The following is a 27,935-nucleotide window of genomic DNA, read 5'->3' on the forward strand; positions in this document are numbered from 1 at the left end:
TCAAAGAGTCCGTCTCCCGCCCTTCCGTGCAGGGGCCACCAAGATCATCTGCGGGGTACCCCAAGGCTCCTCGCTCAGCCCCACCCTCTTCAATGTGTACATGAGCCCCCTCGCAGCCATCGCACGCAAGCACAACCTCAACATCATCTCCTACGCCGACAACACCCAACTGATCCTCTCCCTCACCAACGACCCCGCCACCGCCAAAGCCAGCTTCCAGGAAGGAATGAAAAATGTCGCGGCATGGATGAAGCTCAGCCGTCTGAAACTGAACTCAGACAAGACGGAAGTCCTCATCCTCGGCCCATCCACCTCCGCCTGGGATGACTCCTGGTGGTCCCCTGCACTGGGCAATGCCCCCAAGCCCACGGATCACGCACGCAACCTGGGATTCATCCCAGACTCCTCCCTCACGTCTTCCTGCTTCAACACCCTCCGCATGCTCCGTAAGATCTTCCGTTGGATCCCCACTGGAACCAGGAAGACGGTCACCCAGGCCCTCGTCACCAGCCGACTGGACTACGGGAAAGCCCTATACGCTGAGACCACTGCCAAAGTACAGAAAAGACTCCAGCGCATACAGAACGCATCTGCGCGACTCGTCCTTGACATCCCCCGACACAGCCACATCTCTGCCCACCTGAGAGAACTGCACTGGCTCCCTGTCAGCAAGAGGATCACGTTCAGACTCCTCACCCACGCACATAAGGCTCTCCACAACATGGGCCCCAAATACCTCAAGAACCGCCTCACGTTCTACACACCTTCCCGCCAGCTCCGCTCCGCCAGCCTTGTCCTCGCCACCGTCCCACGGATCCGCTGAACCACCACCGGAGGAAGATCTTTCACCTATCTGGCGGCCAAGACGTGGAACACCCTCCCCACCCACCTACGACTGACCCAGGACCATCTCTCCTTCAGGATGCACATCAAGACCTGGCTTTAAGAGCTGCAGCGGCACCCCCTCTCCCAGCGCCTTGAGACCCTCGCGGGTGAGTACCGCGCTCTTTAAATGTTCCTGATTGATTGATTGATTGATTGGCCTGGAAGGGCAAGCAGGCACGCGTCGCTTGGCAGATACTGACATTCCGTACTCGATGGGGGGCCTGGGTGCTCCCGACTTGGAATTATATTATAGAGCTGCTCAAAGCTGCCAAGCATATCATTGGATACATGGACCCTCTGACATTCCGCACTTACGGATTGAGACTATAGTTGCTGCCCCAAAGTCTCTCCCGGCTTTGCTGTTTATGCACCTGATAGGCGCACAGGTATAATGGATTCTATCAACTCGGTCACACATGCCTGGCATTATTTGTTGGTCGCTCAGGCGGGTAATATATTGTATTCTCCGATGGCCCGCCTTGATTGGTGCCACTGGCTTGCTCCGTATAAGGATAGGGGCGTCACAACCGCATTACAGACGCTAAACGCCCACACAGTGGGAGACCAATTTACGGATGGTACCGCCCGCTCATGGGAAGATATGTCCGGAGAAGAGGTTGCGCCGACGCCTCTTGCGCAATTCCAATTCCACAGATTTTGACATGCCCTCAGGGACTTATTGGGGGAGGATATGGTGGAGCCTCCTGAAGTCTTGGAACTAACTGCTGTCATTAGAGCACAAACACCTGCTAAACTAGTATCCAAAATTTACCGCATCACATTGTATACTAGGGGTAGCGACTACACCAAACCGTGGCTGGCCTGGCAGTGAGACTTGCAAGTGGAACTTACAGATGACAAGTGGCTATACTGCTGCACAAGCACTAAAAGAATCTCGCTCAATGGGCGCCATTGACTTTTTCACTTTAAATACCAAAACAGGGTTTACTATATGCCGGAACAACTATATAATCGTGGGCTGCGCGATGATCCTTAGTGCGAAAGATGTGGGAAACAAATCGCTGATTTCTTTCACACAGCCTGGGTGTGCCCAAGGGTTGCCCACTTCTGGGGAGATGTATTTACTAAAATAAATTGGATCACAGACCTGACGCTGACCCCCGACCCGTTCCTAGCTTTACTGGGGTACTCCAAGCCTCTCCCTAAGGCACACAGACAGCTAGTAGACATGGCACTACTTTTGGCTAAGAGATGTGTTGCGATCTGTTGGCTACATGGCTTGACCCCCACGAAAGCTCAGTGGTCTAAAGACATGATGTTCTGTTGCACCCAGACAGAAACCTACAGAGAACTGTTGCCGCCTCGCAACAAACCTAAAAACATTTGTGCCCTGTATATGACAAGACGGATGACCTCGGAGATTGCCAAAACTGACAACGCCCCCACCCACGACGACATGCCCCCCTGACCATGACTCTACCCTGTAGCTTTTCTCCAGCCTTATGCAGACCACTTTGTCCCTCAGCTGTACCCTTAAATGAAAAGGCACAGACGGAATAGAGCAGGACCTCCCAATGTTTGCTGAACTGTCTTTTCCTTTAAGAATGGGGCTACAATGTCTATTTTCTTTATTGTCACATGCAGATACCATTGTTTGAAATATGTCATTGTTTTTTGATTACTGCATAAAATCTCAATAAACATATTATTAAAAAAAACTATTAACGCACATGATCCCTTGTTTCTCCAAGCTTTAGTGAGGAGTTGTTGGAAAATGTGTGTTCTGTTATGAAATCACACCCCACAATGTAAGATGCATTGTGTAGTTCACCTTAAAGTTGTTTGCAGTCCTCTCTCCCCTTCAAAAATTCTCCAAGAAAAACAGTGGGTACCAGAGAAAGATAACCAGGGCTGGTGCATTGATCTTTACCACCCTTGGTAAAGTGACATTTTGCGCCTCTTTATACCCCGTCCTCCTTGCTAATTCTACGATAAGGCTGATGGTCTTCTGCTCCTCTAGACTTAAGGCAGCTGCCTGCTCTTGTCTTGTTCTTGAAACTGACTCTGGAAGATGAGGCCTTTTTGATGCTGAGCTCCCACTCCATAGCGAGCCCTCCACTATGGCTGGATCTGTCGCAATAGTGTTGATGTGGCTCTTGTCTCAGTCTGTTATTATGCAGGTGTCCCCTTCCTACCACCACTTCCTGAATATGCTTTCTGTTACCATTCTGACTCGCCATCTGTTTTCTGCACCAGTGCCCGATAGCCATGTTCGCAAAACAAAAATCCACACATTTCTTCTGTTTTATATTGCAAATAGAAGAGCACAGGTGATATCGAAAGCAGATTACCTGCTAGGTATACTTATTTGTCTTACCATCAAAAAGAATGTGTTTTTTTTTACTGTCCTTGCAAGTGTTTACCGTTTATAGCTGGAAGCACGCCGAACTCAGCGCTCTTCTCAAGAAGCCATCGGCTGACCCCACCGACCTCAAAAACTACCGCCCCATCTCGCTGCTCCCGTTTCCTGCAAAAGTCATCGAGAAGACCGTCAACAAGCAGCTGGCCGCCTTCCTCGAGACGAACGGATCCCTCGACCCCTCGCAGTCTGGCTTCCGGGCCAACCACAGCACTGAGACCGCCCTGATCGCAGTCACGGATGACATCCGAGCGCTGCTCGACAACGGAGAAACAGCGGCCCTCATCCTCCTCGACCTCTCCGCGGCCTTCGACACTGTCTGCCATCGTACCCTAGTACAACGCCTCAGCAACGTCGGAGTCCAGGAGAAGGCACTGGAGTGGATCATCTCCTTCCTCGCCGGAAGGACACAGAGAGTCCGCCTCCCTCCGTTCAGATCTGAAGCCACCGAAGTCATCTGCAGCGTCCCTCAAGGCTCCTCGCTCAGTCCAACCCTCTTCAACATCTACATGAGCCCCCTCGCAGACATCGCACGCCAGCACAACCTCAACATCATCTCCTACACCGACAACACCCAGCTGATCCTCTCCCTTACCAACGACCCCGCCACCGCCAGAGCCAACCTTCACGAAGGGATGAAAGAGGTAGCTGAATGGATGAAGAACAGCCGCCTGAAACTGAACTCAGATAAGACGGAAGTCCTCATCCTGGGATCCTCACCCGCCGCTTGGGACGACTCCTGGTGGCCCCCCGCCCTAGGCAGCGCACCCAAACCAACAGACCACGCACGCAACCTGGGCTTCATCCTGGACTCCTCCCTCTCCATGACCAGACAAGTCAACGCCGTCTCCTCGTCGTGCTTCAACATCCTGCGCATGCTACGTAAGATCTTCCGGTGGATCCCCACCGAGACCAGGAAGACGGTCACCCAGGCCCTCGTCACCAGCCGTCTGGACTACGGCAACACCCTCTACGCCGGAACCACCGCCAAACTCCAGAAGAGACTCCAGCGGATCCAGAATGCCTCAGCACGACTCATCCTGGACATCCCCCGTCGCAGCCACATCTCCGGACACCTGAGAGATCTGCACTGGCTCCCGGTCAACAAGAGAATCACCTTCCGTCTCCTCACCCACGCACACAAAGCCCTACACAGCCAAGGCCCAGGATACCTCAACAACCGCCTCAACTTCTACGCTCCCAAACGCCAGCTTCGATCGACCAGCCACGCCCTCGTCGCCGTCCCCCGCATCCGTAGAGCCACCACAGGGGAACAGTCCTTCTCCTACCTCGCCGCCAAGACATGGAACTCCCTCCCCACCCACCTCCGCCTGACCCAGGACCACCTCGCCTTCAGGAAGCAACTCAAGACCTGGTTGTTCGAGCAGTAGCAGATCCCCCTCCCCCAGCGCCTTGAGACCCTCTGGGTAAGTAGTGCGCTTTATAAATGCGATGATTGATTGATTGATAGCGCTGTAAGTAACATGTGGTCATCATTACCCAACTCACTTAGCTAATTTTAGAACTTTGAAACAGTCAGTTGGCCCTGCCACTATCAAACCTAGGACTAGGAGGTTTATAATATTAATGATGAATAGTTTTATATAGTGCGTAATGTGAGAGGTTAGCAGTTGTAGGCACTGTAATAATGAATTTTACCCAATTTAATGCTACTCATTTTATCTATTTTATTTATTTATTTAATGTGATTTTATATAGAGCAAACATTACCTGAAGTTGTCAGAGCACTTTACAAAAGAACCAGTTACGTTACATAAGGACTTTGGATTACACGAGGTACGTAAGAGATACAAACAGAAAAAATTGCAAATGTACAAGTTGTAAAGTCACACAAGGAAGAGATACAAACGGATAAGCTCTAAACTCATAGGAATGGTAGTAAGTACGAAGGTCTACTACATATACTAGTGGTTAGAGTTATATATATATATACATATATATATATATATATATAGTACATTTATTCATGATTACATTTTACCAGCGATTAGGCTTGGACAATTAAATATTACATATTTACAGAGTGAACGAAGAAATAAAACATCAAAAGGGGTAAAGAGAGGTGGGGGGAGAGGAGTCGGAGGCTGAGATTGGTGAGTGGAGAGATGGGGACCTGAGGGGGAAAAAGTGAGAAGACAGTCCAGCAAAAGAGAAATGTCTGAAGTTCGGCAGGATGGAGTCTAACGGACTGAAGGACAGAACAAGAATCAACAAAATGGCGGATCCGGGTCATGGGCATTAAAGGAAACCATCAAAAAAAGGCAAGAGGCACCAAGTCAAGACCCCAAAAACCTGGAGAGCAGAGTTCCATTAAGTACGGTGGGGGAGGGGACTCAGCGACAGCACCAAGGGAGGACGGAGCGCAGTAGAATGACTGCTGTTTATGTGCACAGGCACAGTATCGCGATCCTTAGGTCTGGTGCTCCCGGCCAGAGCTCCCTACTCATCGGCCATCTTGGATCCCCCTTCAAACTTCGATCGGGATGCACCTTGGCTCTCAGCAGAGCTGAGCCAACTGATCCGATCGAATCCGAATGGATGGATGCGAGGCTGAACTGGCCCTGCTGGAATTCAACCTGGCAGGTTACACAGTAATATCAGAAGGGAACACATTACCTCCTGATCAGACCAGCTGACTAGGGTTTATTGTGCAGAAAGACTAGAATCCCGCTTGAATAAGACCATTTCTCGGAAAGTACAGTAAAAATAAAATTGCCATTCTTCCGAGCCCTTGGAAAGAAAGTGGGACTTATTGTTTTTGGAAGTTGATCTAAGTCACTAGTGGCGAATCATCATAGCAAACACACCAGCTGTAAACATGTGAAACAATCACATTGGCGTTGAGGTGGGCGAGGCATGGGTCAGCATCATTATAAAATAAACAAGACTGCCCCAGTGAGATCCAGCCCCAAGTGAGATCCAGCCCCCAGTGAGATCCAGCCCCCAGTGAGATCCAACCCCCAGCTCATGTCTCATAAGGTAAACAAGGCAATAACAGCGAGAAAATGCGGTAAGGAAAAGGTCAGGAGTAACAGTAACCCTACTCTGCGCTGCCAGAAGCGATAATGAGAGTGTCCTCCCTCTTTTATCTGACACACATATTTATGCTTGTTTTTTTGTTGTTTTTTTTTTACCTCACCCAATAGCAATCCAATGCTGAGGCATTTAATATGTTTACAGTTTCACAAGCAACAGGCTTGTTGCCTGCTGAGCAGTGAATTAGTTCAAAATCCTGTGAACCACATACACATCTATGGGTGATTGGTTTGGACCCCTGGAATAAGAACTCCCCTGACAAATGTGCCAAACTGAGTTTAGATGAACATGGTCCATGACCCCCACAGATGTGCAGAGCCCTAGCACTATTTGCAACTTAAACAGCATCCCACATTGTTTAACCCACCCCTAAAATTGATCAACACAAATGTCACTGGGGATTCACTCTGCATGCATTCATTGAGATATTTGGACAAGTTTTTGCAAATAATAAGGTTTTGTAAATTTGTGCATAATGAAAGGTCGCCTTTCTTTGTAATTGTTTCATCATTTTAAAACTTGGTAACACAAGTCACACAAATACATTCTACACCATGCAACAAAATTCCAATTAGCGAAGGGGAGGAACATGGCTGCCGCCGCTTGAACTGCCGTGGGCACGGCTCCTAATGGAGGTGGGATTTCGAGGCTCGCATGGCCTTCTGTAACTACCCTGTATCTCTATCGAAGAAAGCTCATCTTGTCAAATCCCGGATCTCAATGTAATTTGTTTTTTGTACCTCTTTTCTGGGCCGCTGCGTCTCCATGAGCCTCTTCACTTTTCCGCGATCGACATGCTAAGGGAGTCCTTGCAGAGCCAGGCAGTGGTTGTGGCGGTTGATGTACTAGTTTTTCCAGCTCCCCAAAGCGGTGTTGGCGTTGGTGAGCACGGTCCAGTCGCACGGAAACCAGGCTGGAGGTGGGGGATTGCCACAAGCGAGTGGAGATGAAGCGAGCTTCTTCCCCTGCTGCTGTGCTGTACGGGAGGGAGAACGTACAGCTTGGAACTGCGCATTCCTCCCCGGAGCAGGTAGAGGAGGCTGGGTTTAGGCGCAGCGCTTCTGTTGTTGTATTGCCTGAATGTGCTTTTTCAACAGGTGGGCCGCTGCTGGGTATCACCAAGTCAGATAGCAAGCTCTTACACTCCAGCTTTGGAGAAGGTGCACTGACCACCGAAGTGGGGGATATTCTCTGCGAGGCTCTTCCAGACTGATTGGAGAGTGGGGCTGCACCTCAAGAGGGAACATCTTCCCCCAAACTAACAAGATACTCACTGCGGGCAAGGGCGGCCTATTTGGCATCTTACAACCTGATAACTCATTCAATTTTACTACAGCGAGTGTCCCCCCCAGTGGCGGAAGTAAAAATATCGGCAAAACAGAGTAAACAGGCGGGGGCACAGGTTCACCAATTACTCCAGTGAAATCTAAATCTCAAAGAGGCAAGGCGAAAGTTCGGGACAACAAAGTTCCCTGTACTAAGTCTAAAATTACCCCGTCAACGAAAACCTTTTATCAGGTTATGTCCCTATCCTGAACGAAAGTACAGCCTCTGTTCTCCTCTCTATCCGGAGTAGAAGGGGCTTCCGAAGCCATCTCTGGGTCTAACTCTGAGTCCACATTTGTCTCCACTGCGCTCTCGGTGGTATCTTCAGCACCCTCGTCTACCCTTACAACCTCAAATATGAAGACTTCGAGGGTTAACCAGTCAGAACATAATGGTCTCCAGGAAGAAACCACTCTGCTGAACTCTGCTGATCTAGCAAAATCTACTGATCTCATCATAATAACTAGTTCGGAGCTGGAGGTACGCCGGGCCATAACCCTCTCTAACAGATATTCTGTGTTAGGCCAACAGAAGGAGTCTGATTTAAAATCAGTTCCAGGCCAGAGGGATGAGTTGGAAAGAGTCCAGGATCAAAAGGGTGGGGAGGGCAGGGATAGGCAAGAAATTCTTGAGAAGGTTGGGTCAGACAAGGGGCAGACGGAAGATCCTAGTAGCTCTATCAACCTGTGTAGCAAAAACCTATCCTCCCTTCCTCTGAAAACTCAGAACACTTCTGTACTGAATTCTCACTCCTTGGCAGACATCCTCTTGGCCCTGAAAGATGAGATGGCAAGCAGATTTACTGTTTCAGAGGCAAATCAAGCAGAGTTTCTGAATAGGTTTTCAGTCTCTGAGGCAAATCAAGCGGCTATCCAATCTTCATGCGAGATCCTTGCTAAGAGGCTAGAAGAAGTCACTGCGAGGACGGAGGTTATTGAAGAGGAAATCCCAAAGATGAAGAGTGCAATTGAGTCCACCTCTTTTCAGCTGGAGAAATTAGCCATCCAAAATAAGGTGCCTAAAGATGATCTTGAAAGATAGGAGAACCATTCGAGAAAAACAATTTAAAATATTAAAATATCTCAGAAGGAATGGTGGGGGAGGACATAGGGTTTTTGATCACATTATTGAAAGGCGCGGTTCTTAAGAGTCATCCTAACATGGATCTAAATCATGAAATTCAGAGGGCTCATAGAGACCCCTTTAAAAGGAATCCGGGTAGGCAGAAACCCCGAAAAATCCTGGTTACTTTTTTATTGTATTCAATTAAAGAACAGATCCTCTCCGCAGCCCTAAAAGAAGGGGTTTTATCTTCTCCTTTCACTGGCCTGTCTCCCTTTTCTTTCTCCATCAGAGCCGACATTTCCCACAAAACGGCTGAGAGACAGTGGGAACTGGGCAAAACATTGGCAGAACTAAACAGCTTAGGGGCCAAGGCCCAACTAAGGTTCCCTGCTACATTGCGAGTTATGTGGAACAACCATATGCACATGATCCGGACGACTAATGAGGTAGAAACATTCATAGCAAAAATTCAGCTAGAGAAACAGGGAGGGTTGTAGGGAAGGGAAGCAGAGGTCATCCCAGGAGCTTGCCTTTGTACCGCTAGTTTCCAGTAGTTTCTATGTAATTCATATAGCCTTGAGGGGGAAGGGCTCGAACAGGCGTTTGCCTATTGGAAGGTAGGGTTCCTGAGGGTAGTAGGGGTTTGAGGGGTCACGGGGGTTTAGGATGGGTGGGGGTAGAGGTGGGGGGAGCACAGGGTGAGATACAGGGTGGGGGCCAAATAGGTAAAATATATTCCTCATCTCACAAGTTAAGTAAAACAGATTCCACTTTTCTTGGTTTAATCAGAGAACTCCCTTAAAACCTCGGTAAAAGATACTCAAGCTGTGGAAAGGTAAAATGAAGGGGGGTCGGAACATTCAATTTATCTCCTGGAACCTGAACGGCCTAAGATGTCCTGGAGACATATATTGATTTTTAAATATTTAGAGCTGTCTCCAGCTCAGGTATGATTGTTGCAAGAAACTCATTTAAACAAAATGGAGTCTGAAACAATTTTCTCTAAAATCTCCTGGATCCAATGTTATTGTCACTCTCAGCAATCATTAAATATCCGTGGGGTGGCAATTCTGGTAAAGAAAGGAATTACTTGCACGATAAAATCAGTCCAGACAGACCAAACAGGTAGATGGATCATCGCCCAGCTAGACTTTGAGGGGGAGGAGATGACTTGTTCATCTTTCTACGGCCCTAATATGAATGATCCCTTTCTGGTCAAGTTTCAGGACAACTTAATAACGGCAAATCCCTATCTAACAATAGGAGGGGATTTTAATGTTCGGCTTGACTCGGTAAAGGACAGATCCAATGTGAGCCACGCTAAAGGGTCCCCACGGTCTCGCAGGGTCATGAAAAACTTACTATCCAATATTAACCTGGTAGATCTATGTAGAGCCAAGATGGGAAGTGTAGATGGGTTTACATTTCATTGTAAGAAATATCATCACTCCTCTAGAATAGATTATGACCTGATAAATAGAGAGATCACAGATAATGTCAGTATATCCGTACTTCCGAGCCATCTTTAGGATCATGCTCCCCTTTTGTTTTCATATTCTATGAATAATACCTCTCTACAATCAAGGTGGACTTTGAACAGGATAATGTTATCTGATTCCGGAATAATTCAGGCAATTAAAAAATGTTCTCTGGAATTTTTTTCTTTCAATTTAGGCTCTACCTCAATAGAGTTTGTGTGGGACGTGTAGGAGAGTAGGGTCTGCTTCCTATGGTCACCCCCATTTTTTGCTGTGATTTTCTGTTTTTTCGACTTTAGTGTGGCTGTGGGCCTGCTAATCAGACCCACAGCCCAGCTGTCTAAATTGATACCATGTCCTTTAGGCACATACCTGATTGGGTATTGGGTCACCTTTGTGAGCCCCTGTATAGTGTACCATAGGAACTCAGGGCACTGGTGCATCCAAGGCCTACCAAGGCTGCAGCATGTATTATGCCACCCCTGGCAGGCAATCCAAACTGGCACCACAGGCTGATCACTTAGCTTGGGTAAGGTGGTGTAATCACCCCTTACTTAGATATAGTATACCTATATCTACCCATATATATAGACACATTTACAGCTATAAGTCACTCCTATGGCAGGCCTTGACAATCCTGATAGGTGAGTGGGTGCCCTAGCATGAGCTGAGCCCCTATGCAGCTTTCGGAACCATCTCCTTATAGCTGTTCTATGATATAGCCATACCATATACTCTTAAGTGCATTCATTATAATCCTTGCAGTTAATGCTAACTTTAGTTTTGCTTTATCAAAACATGTTGTGTAAGGTGTCAAACACTTTGGAATACTACCCCCCCCCCCGCCAGTTCTGGCGGCAGGGTTAGCATTCCACCCTTCTAGAGGGAAAAGACATGTAGTTACAGCTTTACCCGGTTAAAGTTAAACAGAGCCTCAGCATCACAAAATGGATGCTGCTGCCACAGACAAGAGTCTGACCTCCTGCTGCTGGGGGAAACTCCAGCTAGGGAGGCTTGGACAATAGGTTTCCTGTCGAGGGAGGTGCTAGCACCTCCCCAGACAGCCTATAGTGTATTGAGGCAGGGTGGGTTGAATGGAAAGATGCTTTTCCAGACACTGCCTGGGGCACACAAGGTGCTCCATGCATAGCCGGGTTCAAACCAGTTGCTGGGGCACTTCAGCCCTGGTCTGGTGCGAAACTGGACAAAGGGAAAGGGGTGTAACCACCCCCTTCTCAGGTCCACCCATAGGAGGGACCTAGTAGGTAATCCAGCCCATTTTCTTAGTATAAAGATAGGTGCTGTGTCCCCAGGACTTTAGATTATCCCGGAATGAAACTCTGATATGAAACTCTTGGACCTTCGACGTTCTATACCGACTAGAAGACTGAAGACATCTCCCTTGTCGTCAAGGAGTGACCACCCTGTGCAAACAGCCACCATCAGTAACTTGCCGGTTTGCTTTGTCAATGCTCCCGCTGGAACCCGAAGACTCAGCGACACAGGAACTGGACTCTCAGACTTCTCTGACTCCGACCCACATCCACAGCAAAGCTGAGACCCGTGGCGGGCACGAGAGACGTGGGACCGGACACCCTGGACATCCTGCATTTTGCTAACAGTGCAACTACTGAGGCACCCTCGCAGTTGTGCATTGGGGTACGAGAAGCCCCAGACCCGAGCGCCATTTGCACCGAAGCTCAGCTCTCCACGAGTGCCGCGTAGGGCCCGCTCTTGCATTTCAGCTCAATGCGTCTTCCCGGTTGCTAGCCTGTTGGCTAGTTGGCCCTCTGAAGACTTTCTTTTGAATCCAAACTGCTTTCCTGGTTGCTCCAGGCTTGCTCCAGCTTCCCTGCAAAGGAGAAGCTCACCAGACCTTGCTGGTCTGCTGAAGCCAATCTTCACTTCCTGCGTGGATTGCATTTACCAAGGCTTGTCGAGTACAGTCCGGATACCGACACCGCAGTCAACTAGATCCTTTGTGGGACAGCTCGAATCCAGCTCTTGGTCATCGTCGACACCTCCTGGTCCTCGTGGCTGCAGAGACAAGCTTCACATCTTCACCTGAAATCAACTCGACATCGTCTGGTTCCTTCCTGGTAACTGGTTAGTGACCCAGACTCTGTCCCCTCTGCTTTCAGGTTCTTCACATTGTCGATCCACCCGGACACTTTTCCTCTGTTCGTCTGCAGCACTTCTTTGCAGATCTCCTTAGAAAACATCGACGAAACCAGACACCAAAAGGCACCTATGCACCCGGCTTCTCTGGGTGAGGTAACACGAGTACTCCATTGCTCCCGTGGGTCTTGACTCTCAAAGTGTCCTAGTTTAAAGGGGTTTTGTCGTAGTTCATCCGGAAGTGCCCTAAAACAGTAACTTTGAAACTCTTACGTTCTCCATTATAAGTCAATGGTAACTCGCGACTGTCTTTAGATACTGCACGCGTCTCCCGTGGGTCTCTCCCGTGGGTCTCCTACTTCCTAACCTTTGGTTGACTAGTGTAGCCCCAGCGATTCCCTAGGGCCTAGGCCTATTCACTATTTCTGAAGTGGTCCTTATACCACTTACTTAGTATATGGTTTGTGAGGCCCCTAGGGCATAACTGTATTTGTGCAACTTATCGTATGCTAATGATGTAACTTGTGATGTATTTCGATCTCTGACCTCATAAAGAGTGCAAAGGGTTTGTGTTAGAAATAAATACATATATATTTGATATATACCTTGTGTGGTGTCCTTTCATTTGGTATTCAAGGGATTATAATTGGTGAAACAGCTTGCTTTACATGCTCTCTGATGTTTTTGCCTAAGACTGCTGGTCCATGCTACCACTAGGATAGCTTGTCTATAAGGTTGACTTTACAACCACCATCAATAAGGGTAGTTTAGACTGGTGCAAGGTGTCCACTAGAATAGTGGACATCATATGCCAGGCTAACTTCTCACAGGACGCCTACAAAGCAAATCTGAGAGGGACTTTACGCAGTCTAATAAGCTAAAAAAAATAGGAGTAATGCCTTAGAACTACAGTCCTTGGAGGTCAGAATCTCTGCTCTTGAAGAAGAAAGGAGCCATACTCCTCAGGAGAGTCTAGGAAAACTGGCACAGATAGAGAAGAGACTTGAGGAGGTCAGGCAGGACCTAAGGACCCTCTTGGATCTGAAATGCAAGGCCCAGTGGCAAGTTCGCAATTTGGAAAATTTTGAGTATGGCAAAAGAGCAGGTGCCCTACTGGCCTGGAAGGCAAGGATAGATCAGGCAAAAAACATCATCAATGAACTTATTATCAGTAGTGCTGGAACTAAATCCAGCAAGCCCCAGAAATGCAGAATTGCCTTTTGTCCCTCGTCTCGAATCTGTATAAGGAGAATACTGATCCCTCACAGGATTCAATAAGTTTGTGGATAAGTCTATACCTGCTCTTACAGAATCTGCCGGAGATCTTTTAGATTCACCCATATCTACGGAGGAGATTAGGGACCAAATAAATAGGGAAAAAAATAAGAAGGGGCCCTTACGAAGTTTGTAAATTGTTATTCGACGAACTTCTGCCTACACTCCACACCTTATTCAATTTAGTCTATAGCTAGGCTCGGGTGATCCCCAGATCTCGGAAGGAGGCCACGATTGTTTTAATATTATAGCTTGGTAAGGATCCCCTGATGGCTGATTCCTACCGTTCAATCTCCGTGCTGAATGCTGATTATAGGATCTTTATGATTATTCTGGCAGGGAGATTGGCAAAATAGGCACCAAGCCTGATTAATATGGACCAGAAAGGCTTTATGGTTGGGAGAGTCATCCAGGAACAAACACAATTACTTATTGGCAACATTGATCTTGCTCAAATTATGGGTGATCCCCTGGCAGTAGTAGCCTTGGACGCCGCTAAGGCCTTCGAGTGTGTGGGCTGGAGATATCTTTAGGCGGTGTTGGAGGTCATGGGTATGGGCCCAATCTTTGTCAAGACTTTAAAGAACTGTTATTCTGGGGCTTCGGCGAAGATTTTGCTAATTGGCTCCCTGACTCCAAGCTTTGCAATCCGGAGAGGGACAAGACAGGGGTCCCCTCTATCTCCCCCTCTATTCAATATCTATATTGAGCCCCTTGCACAGGTGTTTTGACTGGATAACATCATAAGCCCTCTTAAATCGCAAAATTATCAGTGCAAAATCGCCTTGTACACGGACGATGTAATAATCTATACCGGTGACCCTGATATCTCCATTCCGCGGCTTGAAACCTTGTTGGGGGAGTATGGCTCGATCTCAGGATAAAACCGAGGTTATGTGTTGGAACACAGTGTACAGCCAAGGCCACATAAGTAGAGAATTTAGGTATCTAGTGATAAAAATAGTTAAGTACCTGAATAAAATTCCCCTGATTAATCTGAGAAAAATTGAAAAGGATATTGACTACCTCTTTGCCAGGTGGAAAAACCTCCCTTTGACAATTTATGGGAGGGTCAACCTGGTAAAGATGTCAGTATTACCCAAACTGACTTTCCTTTTTAGCGTGGTGCCTTTTACTTTTCCCCAGAAAAATATTAGTACGATTCAGGGCAAAATCAGTAGTTTTATATGGGGTGCTAGGCTATCCTGGAAAAAACTAAGAAGGAAACTTTTAAAAGGTCGTTTGGCACTTCCTGATATTAATTGGTACTTACTGGTTTTTCAATTTAAGGGCATAAGGCTGCTGTTGTTTACTCCAGAGGAAACTACGTGGGGTAGACATTTGGGTGAATTGGCCTTAGTAGAGGGTGGCAGTGGGCAAGCGGGGTTTTTATATAAATTTGGGGCACCCAGATTCTTCAAGCGAGTACATCTCAAGGTTTTGAAAGCTGCTTTGCTGACTTGGCACAAATTAAGACGTATTTGGGGCATAGGTTATTTCTCTGCCTTTGCAACAATCTGGGATTCCCTGGGTGACAGCTTGGCGATTCTGATAAGAAGAGCAGGTTTGGAGAGGTGGTCAGATCTGGTGGACTCAGATGGAGTTCTCCCTTGGGAGATATTGCAAGGTAAGATAGGTCCCTCATTCTCTAGGTTTAAGTGCCTCCAGTTAAGATCATGGCACGAGGCGGAAGCTCGAGAAACAGCAGGGAACTGGGAACTTGAGAAGTTATTCCAAGACTCATGCCCAAGGAAGAAAGAAATATCTTTGTGGTACTTAAGCCTTCTTGAAGCAGAGAATCACAGGGTTCTCCCTCAGTCATCGGTATGGAATTCTTCCCCACTTGCCCATGATATACAAAGCTTTTTTGAAACCTTCCTTAAGTTACTGTATGAATATATATATATAGCCTGCTAGGCTAAAGAAAAATCATTTCTTTGTATTAAACAGGCTTTATTACACCCCGGCCAAAATTGTCAAATTTGCACCTGTTCCCGCTCCAGTATGCCCAATGTGTTCTCTCAGTAATGCGGATGACATCCATATGTTTTTCGAATGTGCAGAACTACCCTATTGTGGAAAAACGTGGGGGAATCCTTGACAGTCATTTTTCAAACGCATTTAGAGATGGATCTTCCCCTGGTGATTTTTTGTATAAATAATTATGTAAAAGGGTCGCTTCTACAGACCCATATTGGTTTGCTTCTCTATCTTGTGATCCTGGCTAGGAGGGAGATATGTATTAGATGGAAAGATCCGTCTCCCCCTATAGAGAAAGCTGGCTGAAAGTGGCACTGTGCATGGTTTTTCTAGAGCAAGAAGGTGTATTGGGCATGCATGATAACATCTGGTCTCCCCTGTTAACTTGGGGTCGCCACCTGCATCTGTTAACCTGTTAAGAACTCTGGCTTTGTGGGTGCGTCTAATGATTACACCAGTCATCAGGATCGAGAGGAAGGCCGTGGTGGTCCAGACTAACGCAGTGAGTCCGGGGGCGCCCAGTTAAACACAAGTCGACTTGTCAAAACTGCCAGTCTTTGGTGAAATGAGGACACAAAAAAATTAATAAATATTTCTAATCAGCATAATTTCACTCCACGCCACACAATTCAACTCTACACATTTTCATTCCACACCACATAGTTAGACAACAAACCACATATTTCAACTCAACAACACAAATATACACACCACATGTAGCCCCAAGATTCCGAGATGGACTGCGGGCGGTGGCCAGTTGGATGACGTCCAACTGTCTCAAACTGAATGCCAAAAAGACAGAGATTATGGTCTTTGGCAAACAGACGGAACTTTGGGGCGACACCTGGTGGCCCCCTGAGTTGGGCCCCACCTCTACTCCGGTCTCGGAGATTAAAAATCTGGGGGTATGGTTGGACCCTACTCTTAGTTTTGTTGGCCATACTAAAAGAACTGCGGCCTGCTGCTTCGGCATTCTGCGCAACTTGAGACCTGCACTCAAATTCTTTGACGCTGCGACCCGTCAACTTGTGGTTCAGGCGACGGTGTTGTCTCGGCTGGATTATGCCAGCTCCCTTTTCATAGGATTAAATCAGGCCGAGCTCACCCGCCTCCAGCGAGTGCAAAATGCAGCCGCCAGAGCAGTAGTAGGCCTTCCTAGGGCTTGTTCTGTCTCTCACACCCTGCGTGCTCTCCATTGGCTACCCATCAGGCAGCGGATTCATTTTAAAGTGTTGTGTATGTCTTTTAAGATCTTAAAGGGTCCCTCTGCTCAGATACTTCACAATCTTCTGTGTTTCTACATTCCTGGGCGCTCTCTTCGCTCTTCGGACCGCGAATTAGCTGTAGTTCCTCGTTTCAAACGCAGCCGATCTGGAGGACGCTCCTTTCGGGTGCGGGCGGCTGTGTTATGGAATGCCCTTCCATTTGAAATCCGGACCCTTGCCGACCTGCTTTCTTACCGTAGAGTGGTCAAGACTCTTTTGTTCCCGTAGTCTGTTCCTTCTTAAACGCTTATTTCATTCAGTTATGTTGTGTGGCCTCCTTGTCAGGCGCCGGGACGCTCCTTCGCTGGAGCAGCTGCGCGCATTATAAATGCCATTAACATAACATAACATAACATACATCCAAATCACACCACAGAATTCCACATCATGCCACAAAGCAGCACACCACATAATTAAAATCCATAACATTGCACTCCACAACACAAAATTCCATTTCACATAATTACACTCTATCACACACAAGTACACTCCACATAATTCTAGTACACTCAATACCACATAATTACTATCCACATAGTTCAACTGCACACCATTCCACATAATTTCACTACACAAATCCACTCCACATCACACTACTGCGCCACACACAATTCCACAACTAACAATTCCAATCCAAACCACATAATTCCACTCCACAGCACATACATCCACTCCAATACCAATCCGAACACAAGGGTAAAAGACATTGTCATTTACAGTGCCAATACCTCTAACTCTCACAAATGCAATACCAATTTGCATTGTAAATGTTTGTTTTACTTTCATTCATGTTGCACTCCAGCAATGCTGATGCACTACATTACTGAAAAACTTAAAAACATTGACAAGTAACTCTCTCATAGTCAAACCATATTGGCTTTGCCAATGCTTGTTTTAACTGGAACAGAAATAAAATTGCAGGCTGGTGAAATGCAGGTAAGGTGGCAGCATTATTACTTTATGTATATAATGATACAATCACTATTGTTGCACTTACAGCGCCAGTAACATGTTTCGAAAACAGATTTGTAAATTGTTCATTGTATAAAATCTGAAATGTTTTATTTCTCCATTTTCCTCTCCTGTTTTTTTCATTACAATTTTTCTATCCCTCACACTTTAATATTTCTCCAGTATTGAGGTTTTCTTTTACCCTATTAGGTTTTTTAATCTCTGCCATAGGTTTCCTTCTCTGTCATTCTCGCACCTCGTGTTTTATTTTACAATATGATTCCATCTCTTCAAAAATAAAAATTCCATTATTTCAATCCAACTCCATGCTTGCATTTAATTTTCATTTATTTCACCTTTCCTTCTTTGCACTACTTTCGATGTGCTTAGAAAATTTAAATTCCGGTTGTGCGAGCATGCTAAGCAAGATGGCTGCTGCTTGCTAACTCACGGCAAAGTCCAATTGAACAACGATTAAACATCAAATTTTTCTGAGGAATGTACCTGTTTAGTTGTTCTTCGAGAGAACAGTAAGGAAGTAGCTTTATGTTGGCGTTGTTTCTGGGCCTTTTCTTCCTGCATTTGCGGTGATTGCGTGCTCCAGCCTTTTACTGGTTAGGCAAGTGATCTGCTGCTGAAGATTTCTCTCAGGAGGGCTTGCCTTTGGCCTATATCACACCCGTAGTTGGGTCTAGATGCTGCACAGACATTTTTTTATAGAGATCGTCACTTCTATCATTATGTTAAGCTGTTTTTGTCAATGGTGGCTACTCATTTATTGTAATAGAAGGGAAGAATATGTATGCTGCTTCCAACAAACGCAAACAAAATATTTCTCATCCACCAGTTAAGTCAAAAATTGTGGAGTCTTTATCCACTTTATTGGAGAAGTTACAAGCTGTTCCTCTCAATACAGAAAATATTGCCTCAGAAATTGAAACGATTTGCAAAGATATGGCAAGACTTTCTATGACGTTCTCTGACAATGCAATTAAAATACAGGTTAATAAATCCAGAATTTATGGTTTGATGCTTCGTACAGAAAAAATATTGTTGATGTGTGGGGTCTTGCTTGACTTTGAAAATTGTAACAGACAGTATAACCTACAGATTTTTAATTTGCCAGAGGATGTTAGGCAGTATTTAGAAAAATTGCTTCCAGGTCTTTTGCATATTACTTTTCCAGAGAAATTAAAAATTGATAAGGCACATAGAATTCCTTCTCATTGTAATCCCAGTCATACAAAACCTCATCAAATGATTTTAAGATTCTGCGTCATATTCAGCAAGAGAGATTCCCTCTTTGATGGTTAATGGTTATAAACATTTTATTCACCAATATTTTGCTAAAGAAACTGTCAGAATTTGCAAGAAATCTTCGGACCTCATACCTCGACTAAGAAGCTGTGGTTTCAAACACGGCCTTTTTGATCCATCTTTCATGTGAATATTAAAACATAGTTTTTCCAAGTCTTTACAGCGCCCTGAGGGTCTTGGTCTTTACCTGGACAAGCAGTTATCGCACTCAAAGGAAATAAGTGTGCCTGACACTTGAGTCGTCTGTTCTAATTTTTTTCCTAACAACTCGCCTATTTTTTATGCGTTTTTCTTTGAGGGCTTCATTTGGGATATCTGATCTTGTCTCTGTGTATGTGCGATCCTGAGCTCATATTTATGTTGTGCTGTTGTCATGTTGTTGTTTGTCTATGTTGTCTTTCTTTGTTGGTCTGCGTACTCCTTTTTTTACCTCTTATGCCTTGTTGGAGTTACTTTTTATTCTTTTATCATATCGGATTCTTTTCACAGTTTTACTGATTTTCCTATTCTATAAAAATGTATAACAGTGCTGGTATACAATTGTTTCTTTTAATATGAAAAGTTTGTGCCACCCAGTGAAAAGTTATAAGGTTCTTGATTATTTAGCTAGACATAAAAGCTGATATTTGTATGCTCTAGAAGACACAAATAGACACAACAGTTTTATCTTATATGAACAAAAAATTGGTTGGCAAGGTTATTTCTTCCCCAGTGCACAACAAAAAAAAATGGGGTTGCTATGCTTTTTGCCTAAAAATTACATCTTTAAATTGTAAACAAGTGTTCTGATTCCGTAGGTCAATACATCATTGCTAAAATTGAAGTTGACAATAATATTTTGTATCTGGTAAATGTGTACGGTCCATCAGATGAACCCAACTTTTGGGCCCTTTTTACTTCTGAAATCCTAAAATTAGGTCATATTCCACTCATTATTGGAGGTGATTTTAATCTCATATGTGATCTTTTTTTGGATAGAACCTCTCAAACCAAATATCCTCCTCCTAAGGCCTTTTTTGCCTAAAATCGTTTTTCAAAACTACTAAATTAGTAGATAGTTGGCGTGTAAATCATCCTACTGAGAAACAATTTTTTTTTTCGAATCCTCATAATTCCTATTTTTGTATAGATTATATATTAATATCCCATCAATTAATTCCTTCAGTTTCCTACCCTTCTATTGACAATATTTATATTTCTGATAATGCGCTGATTTCCTGTATTTTGCGATATTCACATTTCAATAATCGCAAGGTCGATGGTGCATGCATGCTAATATTGTCCTAAATAAGGAAAATAAACCCAAGCTCTTGTCTGCTCTACATGATTATTTTTCTTTCTACCCTGAAGGTTCTACTGTCTTGTTAATAGATGGGGTGCATTTAAGGCATATATTAGAGGAACAACAATCTCATTATAGCCCATAACAATAAATAATTTAATTTCAGGGTCAGAGAACTAGATAAACAAATAGCAAAGTATTAACGCCCTTTTATCACTTCTCATGACATAAAATACCAATTCATTTTACAAAAACTCCTTTATGAATTGAACTCCACATTAAGCAATAGAGCTGGCATTCCAATTTGTAATAGCAAAGTTAAATTCTGTTTCAATGTTAATCGATCTGGAAAACATTTGGCAAATGATCTGCTTATTGGAAGAGATTAAATTCAAATTAATGCTATTAACAATTCTAATGGTCAAATTGTTTCGGCTCATAAACAAATAGTTGATGAATTTATGAATTAATATTCAACTTTATATATTAAGCCTCCATTTGTGATATGTTGCATATTGATTTTCTTTTAGATATGTGTGGTTTGCCCAGGATTAATCAGTCTGTTTGAGATAAGCTTGATCTGCCAATTACATAAGAAAAAGTGCATTCAGCTATTAAATTCCTTAAGTTGCTTAATTCTCCCGGTCCAGGTGGTATTCCTGTTGAATTTTATACGGAATTTTCTCTTCACCTTTCACCTCATTTACTCAAATTGTTTAATCATTTTGGTAATACAGGTTCGACATCTGGGAACTTTACAGAGGCTTTAAGAATAGTTCTCCCAAAACGTAACAAGAATCCTACCAATGTCTCAAACTTTAGGCCTATAGTCTTAATTAATCAGGGCTGTAAACTTTATGCAAAGATTTTAGCAATCCGATACACCAGTGTACTTGATACTTTTGTGCATTATGATCAATCTGGTTTCATGAAAAATAGACATTTGGTACATAATGTAAGGTTACTCTTCCATGCTATTAAAAAAAGTCCCTCATTAATTATGCCAGCTGGTGTTTGAGCATTAGATGAGGAAAAGGAATTTGATAAAGTTAGTTGGCAATATCTTTGCAGTATCTTATCTGTTTTAAATTTTGGCTTGTTAATATGATTTCAGCTCTTTACCCTGGTCCTACTGCCAAGCTTTTTATTAATTATCATATTTCTAACACATTTTTCTTTTTTAGAGGTACCAGAAAAGGTTGTCCTCAATCACATTTCCTTTTTTAGGTTGAGCCTAGCAGCGCGCATGCGCTGCTCTGTGGGGCTTCTTGTGGCTTCTCTGTGTGGGTCTGACTCCTCCCAAACATTGGATTGGCTTTGCCTTTCAAAAAGGAAAGCACGCAAATGGCTAAAAGCTGGTGCATGTCCCACCTCTTTTCTAATGTTCACTCCCACAGCGTTTTGCTCTCTGGAGCAGGCAGCGGAGCACAGGGCGGCAGATGCATTCTTCGTGGGTCAGGTTACTGTTTCCACACAATGTGCTGTGCTTTCGCTTGTTTGTAATTGGCATGTAAAACGTGTAAAGACAAATTAAAATGTAGGGTTGTTTACAAGCAAAATAGCAAGGCGTGCTACAGAGCTTACGATTTTTTTGCCCAAATAGCTGTGGTTCGTTCTTTGGCACATAGCCTGCGGTTCCTGCCTTCCAGATATGGCAGAGGTGAAACCTAATGTGCATACCTCATGTTGGTGTCAGCGCTCTTAGTTGTAATTAGGACCTTTAACTCTGAAACACGTCATGAGCTCTTGCTGACTCAGTGCGAATTTAATCTGGCTTTTCCAACTGCGCCATTCTAAAGGGAGACGGTCCCGATTCAGAGACCTTTAAATGTTTTAATTTTTTCCGAATGCTTTCTTTGCCTCTCGTGTAAATGTGTTTTCCTCCACAAAAAGAAACTAGTACCGTAGCCTCGGTGTATGGCCGTGCAGTCAGAATAGTTGCCAGGATTCTACTGGCTACAAGGGCCCATGAATGGGCACATGCACCAACAAGCATGCATTAAGTGTGCACTCGTGTAGCACTTCTCCAACAAGAAAAAATCCATATGGGCTCCCCACTATTTCTGGAAGGTGCTGTTGTATAGCATTTTAGGACCCTGGTGTAATTTTCCGATTCATGCCCTTATATAGGTATAAATCACCATATCCTTATATAGGCATAGAAATCATAACCATATTTAGACATAGCTCATGCAGTCCAAATACAACATGGCTACTTCCACTAGTTCCGAAAATCCACAACGATTTCTTGGAAAACTCGGCTCAGCAGTTAGGGACTTCCGCTTGCTTGAATATTGATTTATCCAAGAACTCATGGAGTTTTCAAAGAACTGAGACTCTTTGATGACGTTATTATGTCCAACTTTACGTCAAACTCGGCACCTTCAAGGTATAAATATACTCATACTTGCCCTAGCAAATACACAGTGGTTTGGAGCCGTTTGACTATCTACTTGCCCGACGCATCCTGCTACAGCAAGAGCCGAAGGAAGCAGACCCTCCAGCAGACGCACTGAGAGAGACGCTGTCTTTTCTCTTGCCGAGAAATCCAGCTCCAGTGTTTCAAAGCTCCCCTTGCGGGGTGTTGGGAAATCGAGTCCCGGGAAAGAGAGATACCAGACCTCCTTCATTCTAAACCAAGGTACGGAGATGATTAGACCCTAAGAAAAATCTTGGATAGATTCTTGGCAAACGAATACTAAACTTATGCTACACCACACTTACTTCTTCCCTCGTACTAGACTTACATTAGGTACATCAGGGTAGGCGTATTTTAGAAGCACCAGTTGAGTACTTTTAGTCTTTATTTATTTATGTATGCATTTTATGGATTAGAAACCATACCATGCTTTTACAGTATTCTTTTATAATACTATTCTTGCTGTATGCATTATACTTTACAGACAGTATTACAATTGTAGCAGTTCATTTCTTCTGCATGAGAAAGAAGACTGTTCAATAAATACTTTTATTGAAAACGCCCGTCTCTCTATTTCTCTGCACCTCTGGTGAAACGAAGCATGCACGAATGACTGAGTAAAATATCTATCTATTGTTTCCACGACTCTGAAGATCAGTTTTATCTTGGAGAAACAAAGTTGTCATGTTTATGCGGTTGTCAGAAACTAATCCCTTCTTGTTTATTCGAGAAAGTGTCTAGTTACCTCTGAGCTAGCTGGCACACACAATTAAGTTTAATGTATCGATAGAGACCTAGTAGACATAAGTCCTACGTCACATCTATAGGATATATTATTCCAATGCACAGAGCCTTTTTGGAATATAGGAACTACACTACAGTGCGAGGTATTACCGTTACTCTTCATGGTATTACCGCATCAGGAAGTGACGTTACAGGACCTGGTTGTAATCCTTCAGAGAAGAAGAAATACCTGTCTGGTCATCTTAACCTCTCTAGAGTATTACCAGCAACGTTGGAAAGAGGAGGCACATCTCTTTCAAACTTTGAAGAATGTACTTTTATGTATGTATAAAGAAACACTCCCTCATAGCGATGTACAAAACCCTTAAGTCACCCTAAATAATCACCAAAATGCCGCAGCACATCACACGACATCGCCCAGTGCATCATTCAGGGTGAGTTAAGGTTTTGTGTAGCGCTAGATATTCAATTCTTTTACACGTTGTGCAGCTCTACATTAATAAACAGGGGTTATATGCGCACACTCAGGCGGTAGTAAATCTGCCTTGCTTTCTTCTAAAGGGGTTGATGGATGACAGCATTTCAATGAATACAAAACTCTTTGAGAACATTATTAAAGCGCGCGCAGCAGACAAAATGCAAGCCCCCATGAAATGCACTCATGCCTCTCTTAGCATTTTACACCATTTCACGTCACACTGTTGTTATTTTTGCAAAACGCTTAAGCCACATTAATAGCATGATCCTGAGACATTTTCTTTTCTTCCTCTTTTGAGTTAATTCTTCCACGTACTTAAGTTGTTTTCTTTCTTCTATATTTTCATTTATTTCATGCTTCACTTTTATCTTTTTGCTCCATTTCCTTTCACACAGCGCACACCGTTTCAGATGAAGGGTCCAGTGGGACCGGTGGTGGTACGTTATTTCTCTGCTGCACATCTTGCTCCACTCACACTATATCCATTTAGTTGCGGAGCACAGTGGGATTGTGACGCGCCCATGGGAAGGTTGTGTTGCATCTGAAAGGCCATGTGGCTTCCAGCCAAATTATGGGTGCTAGTTTTCATGTATTTTCTACTCATTTCCCATTTCCTATATATTAATGTATCTCCCTTTCACACTTCCTCTGTCACCCTTTTTCTTCTTCTTTCTCTGCCTCTCTGTTTATCTCTTTCCACTCTTCCTCTCACCATCTCCCCTTCACTCTTTGCTGCTCTTTTTTTAATGTCTGTATCTAGTCTTCTGCCATCTCATTTTCTCTGTCTAGCCATCACCCAGGCCCTCATCCTCTATTTCTTTTCATCCCTCCTGTGGTCACTCTCTTTGTAACAAGCACTATCTGTTCCCCTCTCTCAGTTTCACTCCTTCTCTATCTTGCTTCCTCTATCTCTCGCTCAAGCACACACACACACTTTCTTTCCAAATATCTCTGGATAAACACTTATAAGGTCCAAAAGGCGAGACCTATTGGCTATGCCAATGCTTGTTCTTCTTGCTATTGAACATTTGCTAATTGCCATAAGAAATTCAGTGGAAATTGAAGGCATCCTCTTAAATAACATTGCTATTAAAATGTCCGCATATGCAGATGATCTATTCTTGTATATTGGAAATCCTGAATTTTCCAATCAACCTCTCTTAACTCTCATAAATAAGTAATTGCAAATTTCAGGATATATTCAACAAATATTGAATGTTTGTTTTGTCTCGGATATGCTTCCTAACAAAGGAATAATATGGCAAACTGATTATTCTAAATGACTTGGTATTCTGTTTTCTCACACCATTAAACGTTCAATTGCATTAAATTGGTATTATCAATCAATCAAAAGACTTTATTCGGTTATATTGCATAAATAATCATAAAAGTACGTAAAATCACAACAATTTTTACAATCATCATAGTTAAAATTTCAGGCGAGAAAACATGTATATGTCATAGGCTCATAACTAAAATTTTACATAATAATCGTCTTCCGCAGATAAAAAACACTTTTAAGAAAGGCCGAGACAGATGCCACTGAAAATATATTGTGCTACAGAAACACGGGTTAACCCAATAAGTCTAAATTCAAGGAGAGTATCACAACATTGTTTTTAATCACAATTAATGTACTGTAACGAACACTGTTTACTTGCATCTTTTTCACCTAATCAATATACTTGCAATGGTATTTCTTCCTACCAGCCTTTACCCAACCCCCATTGACAAAAATATGATGTGGTCACTACAATTATTGAGGATAGATACATCGACTATCCATCTTGGGCTTTTAACATGATATAATTATTGCCCTTTTGTTTAACTATATTCAGCTTGCCCCCATTGGTATTACCATTGCGCCACCTCGGGTGTGAATAATTCAAACATTTTTTTGGGAAGAATATTAAAAATCGTAATACTTCCAGGTTCATTGGGCTGCATGCAACTTTTTTATTAGTGTGTCCCCAATGCGATTTATCCCATTGCATTATCTCTTCAAGTGTTAACCGTGATAAAAAGTATTGGGAGTCTTTTTTCACTCTCCTCTGAAGTGCGCGGGGTCACGTGATCGGAACTCCGATACAGGAAGTTTAGAACTACGGCCCCATTCACAACACAGCTTTTACGAACTCGGATTATACATACCAGATCCCCGTGAAAGTCCCGGAACTCCCTTTTTCAGGTATGCGCATTGTGACTTTGCCATAGTACTAATATTATTATCTGGCTGCATTTATGTGACTATTTACAAGCCTGTCACTATAATACTTCTAGAAATCGGACCGAAGTATTTTATGCGGCCGTTTCGTAACTACAGATATTGACTTCACATCCCCCTGGGCCGGCGGCTCCACTACCCAGTCCAGGTAGGCTCCTTTCTAAATCACCGCCTGCTCTGATTAAGCACCTTCCTTATGGTTGGTTAACTGTCGACAATTCCCTTCTTGTAGGATCCTGACCCACGCGGCGGATTCCTTATCGACCATGCAACCACGCTTTTTTATTGAGGTAATTCATTTGATGTGCTTTATGCCCTTACTCTTCACTACTCGACATTAGGTTTCTTGATAACTAACCTAGTCGTTTACTTGACAGATATACTGAACGGTGGACATCCATCATATCTGGTTGCTGTTTATTCTGCGAAATTCTCCATCTAGTGAGTCTAAACATATTCCCTTTGACATGACGTTATGAGCATTTTGTCTCATTTTTCAAACGAATTGTAAGGGGCCACCATTTTGTCATCCTTTCAGGACCCGTTCATTCCCTTATCCTTCAAAATCACTGCCTTATACTACATTCATTAATGTAAGTAACCATTGTAGTATTTCTGTTGGTTATTGTCTACAACTTGGGAATGACACAGTTCCAGTGTAATGTCCTTTGTTTAACCTGCAGTCCTTCAAATTTGGTGATTTTCACCATATACGTATTCCTCACATTACTTTGGTCTCAACCTTTGTCCCCCCCTGGTAATGTTTCCCTCCTCGACCAGCAATAGTGTACTTTTTTATGAGTAATATGGATCATTTTGACCGTAATTAATATTAAATTATTAATTTTCTGTGCAGATTTATTGCCCCTCCTGCATCCCTGTCCTGATGAAGACCCTCTAGCAAGGTTCTATCCTATGCCTGCATCAATTTGGGTCGAAACTTCGAGACTTTTTTCCATCCTCAGCCTTCTTCCCCATTTATCATTTGTGGATTTGTTTTGATAGGCATGAGTTTGTTATATTAATTTATGAATTGTGATCATTTGCCTTTGTTAATTAATTGTTAGCAATTTTTTATTGAGGTCAAATTGACCACTGCTTTGTCACTTGTACAGTTCCCTTACCTTCCACATCACTACCCCCCCCTTTCCTTCCTGTAAGGGGCATCATTTATGATTAAATATTGATGTATTTTATGAACAGCGTTTTAATGAATATTTTGTACACATTGTGATTAAAAACAATGTTGTGATACTCTCCTTGAATTTAGTTGAGATATTATTTAATCTTAGTTGATTTGCTTTAGTATCTGGGACCGCTTTGTCTGCATCATTAACTCACCCAGGTCCCAGCGACTTATTGGGTTAACCCATGTTTCTATAGCACTTCCTGTACAGGGTTCTTTCCTGTGAGGTTTGTTTCTGAGATTAATTCTCATTCTAGTATGGCCGAGAGAGAATTACTTTCCTATACTGAGGAACATATTACTCAACTCATAGGCGACCCCGCTAATACCTTCCTTTCCTCTAATGTGCCCACGATCGATTTCACACTCAAGGATAAGATAGCCCGCTTGGAAAGGTTGGAAAAGAAACTGATCCGAACAAGGTGGCACGGCCACCTATTCACCCGCTATCTCCAAGAAAATATCATCCCAGTAGGCCTTCAAATAAAATCGAACCGGCCATTTT

Source organism: Lissotriton vulgaris, chromosome 5 (genome assembly GCF_964263255.1).
Source record: "Lissotriton vulgaris chromosome 5, aLisVul1.2, whole genome shotgun sequence".
NCBI classification, from domain to species: Eukaryota; Metazoa; Chordata; class Amphibia; order Caudata; family Salamandridae; genus Lissotriton; species Lissotriton vulgaris.